Source organism: Penaeus chinensis, chromosome 32 (genome assembly GCF_019202785.1).
Source record: "Penaeus chinensis breed Huanghai No. 1 chromosome 32, ASM1920278v2, whole genome shotgun sequence".
Lineage (NCBI taxonomy): Eukaryota > Metazoa > Arthropoda > Malacostraca > Decapoda > Penaeidae > Penaeus > Penaeus chinensis.
Genome location: NC_061850.1, coordinates 22,596,298 through 22,598,797, shown reverse-complemented (window position 1 = coordinate 22,598,797; position 2,500 = coordinate 22,596,298). Strand labels below are relative to the sequence as shown.

General features: G+C 49.0%; 2 non-coding genes across 2 annotated transcripts; both read left to right on the top strand.

Annotated features, from left to right (window-relative positions):
* The first annotated feature begins 16 nt into the window (after positions 1 to 16).
* Trnas-aga lies at positions 17 to 98 on the top strand. Its single transcript has one exon. It is a non-coding gene; the product is annotated as a tRNA-Ser (tRNA).
* Positions 99 to 2,394: 2,296 nt separating this feature from the next.
* Trnak-uuu lies at positions 2,395 to 2,467 on the top strand. The gene has a single exon. It is a non-coding gene; the product is annotated as a tRNA-Lys (tRNA).
* Positions 2,468 to 2,500: the final 33 nt, after the last annotated feature.

Genomic DNA, 2,500 nt, shown 5'->3' with positions numbered 1-2,500 from the left:
TTCACCTGTCTAGGAAGCAGTGATGGCCGAGTGGTTAAGGCGTCTGACTAGAAAGCAGATGGGATCTTCCCGCGTAGGTTCGAATCCTACTCACTGCGAACACAACAAATAATTTTATAACTTGGATGTGGTTTAATTAGTCTATATGAGCACGTGTGTACGTACGTGCATTGGAGTGTGTGTGTGTATGTATGTTATGTATTTATGTATGTGTGTTTATGTATGTGTGTTTGTGTTTATGTATGTGTGTTTATGTATGTGCGTTCATGTATGTATGTATGTATGTATGTATGTATGTATGTATGTATGTATGTATGTATGTATGTATGTATGTATGTATGTATGTATGTATGTATGTATGTATGCATGCATGTACGTTTATCTGTCTGTTTATCTATCTATCTATCTATCTATCTATCTATCTATCTATCTATCTATCTGTCTATCTATCTGTATCTGTCTATCTATCTGTATCTGTCTGTCTGCCTCTGTTTGTCTGTCTGTCTGTCTGTCTGTCTGTCTGTCTGTCTGTCTGTCTGTCTGTCTGTCTGTCTGTCTGTCTGTCTGTCTGTTTGTCTACCTCTGTGTGTGTGTGTGTGTGTGTGTGTGTGTGTGTGTGTGTGTGTGTGTGTGTGTGTGTGTGTGTGTGTGTGTAGGTGTGTGTGTGTGTGTGTTTGTGCGAGCGCGCGAGTTATACATATACAATTAATTTAACATGGTGTATTCATTATATATACATTTATATATTATATATATGTCTATGTTATTTATGTATATTATTGTAGTTTGTATATGTATATGTATATATTTATTATAATAACACACAACATTTATGCAAAGAAAAAAAAATACAGGCGCCATTGATAAAGAGAGAGGTAAGGTACATCAACAAAATCCTAGATGCATGTGGCTCAAAATACCTTAAAACGGAGAACTTCAAGAAAAAGTGTCAGTGGTAAGTGTCGGAGGTCATGTGGGTGGGGTGGGGTGTGGTGGGGGGGGGGGGGGGGGGGGGGGGGGCTGGGTACAAGTACTCTCCAATTGCGGTGTTTATAGGGTTTGAAACGGGGGACAAATCGACAAACGACGAGGGTCCTTCTCACAATACGCCAAGCGAGGGGCACAGGCCTGCGACCGATCCCATACAACGCCGGATAACGAACCATACGCGTGGCAAAATCCCACTTCCTCCTCTCCCTCTCTTTCGCCCTCCTCCCTCCTCCTCTCCCTCCTTTTTGCCCTCTCCCCTCCTCTCACCCTCCCTCCCCTTTCACCTCCCTCTGCTCCTCTCCCTCCTTTCCCCCTCCCTTCCTCCTCTCCTCCCTTTTCCCCTCCCCCTCCTCTCTCCCTCCTCCCTTTCCAATTCCCCTCCTCCGCTCCCTCCCTTTCCCCTCCCTTCCTCCTCTCCCTCCCTTTCCCTCCCCCCCTCCTCTCTCCTCCCTCCTTTCCAATCCCCTCCTCCGCTCCCTCCCTTTCCCCCTCCCCTTCCTCCTCTCCCTCCCTTTTCCCCTCCCCTCCTCCTCATCCCTCCCTCCCTTTCCATTCCCCTCCTCCGCTCCCTCCCTTTCCCCTCCCCTTCCTCATCTCCCTCCCTTTTCCCCTCCCCCCCTCCTTCTCCCCCTCCCTTTCCAATCCTCTCGCTCCCTCCCCTTTCCCCCTCCCCTTCCTCCTCTCCCTCCCTTTTCCCCTCCCCCCTCCTCTCTCCCTCCCTCCCTTTCCAATTCCCCTCCTCCGCTCCCTCCCTTTCCCCCTCCCCTTCCTCCTCTCCCTCCCTTTTCCCCTCCCCCCTCCTCTCTCCCTCCCTCCCTTTCCAATTCCCCTCCTCCGCTCCCTCCCTTTCCCCCTCCCCTTCCTCCTCTCCCTCCCTTTCCCTTCCCCCTGATCTGCTCGCTCCCCTTCCCCATCCCCTTCCTCCTCCTCTTCCTCCCCTTTTCCCCCTCCCCCTCCTCCTCTCCCTCCCTTTTCCCCTCCCCCCTCCTCTCACCCTCCCTCCCCTTTCCCTTCCCCCTGCTCAGTTCCCTCCCTTTCCCCCTCCCCTTCCTCCTCTCCCTCCCTTTCCCTCCCCCCCCCCTATCCTTGTATGGCTTCTTTTCGCTTAGCTAATGTATGGCTTGTTTCTGTGAGATGCATTCCGTGTATTTTCCATCTCTCTCGCAGTGGAGAAGACATTTTCATTCAATTCATTTATTTTCTCTTACACGCGCATCAACGTTTCATTAAAAAAAAAAAAGTGTTCTGAATCATGATATCGCGCAGAAATGTGTGTCTGACATTATTCACTCATTTGTTTATTAGCAGGAACTTCAAGAAATGTCATGTGACTATGCAATGCAACAGCAACTGCATTCCCGATAGTAAAACCTGCTGAGAAAATACAACATATGTGTTCACGAAGCCCGGATAGCTCAGTCGGTAGAGCATTAGGCTTTTAACCTAAGGGTCCAGGGTTCAAGTCCCTGTTCGGGCGAAGCTTTTCAGTTTTCAATTTGCAATGTTTTAA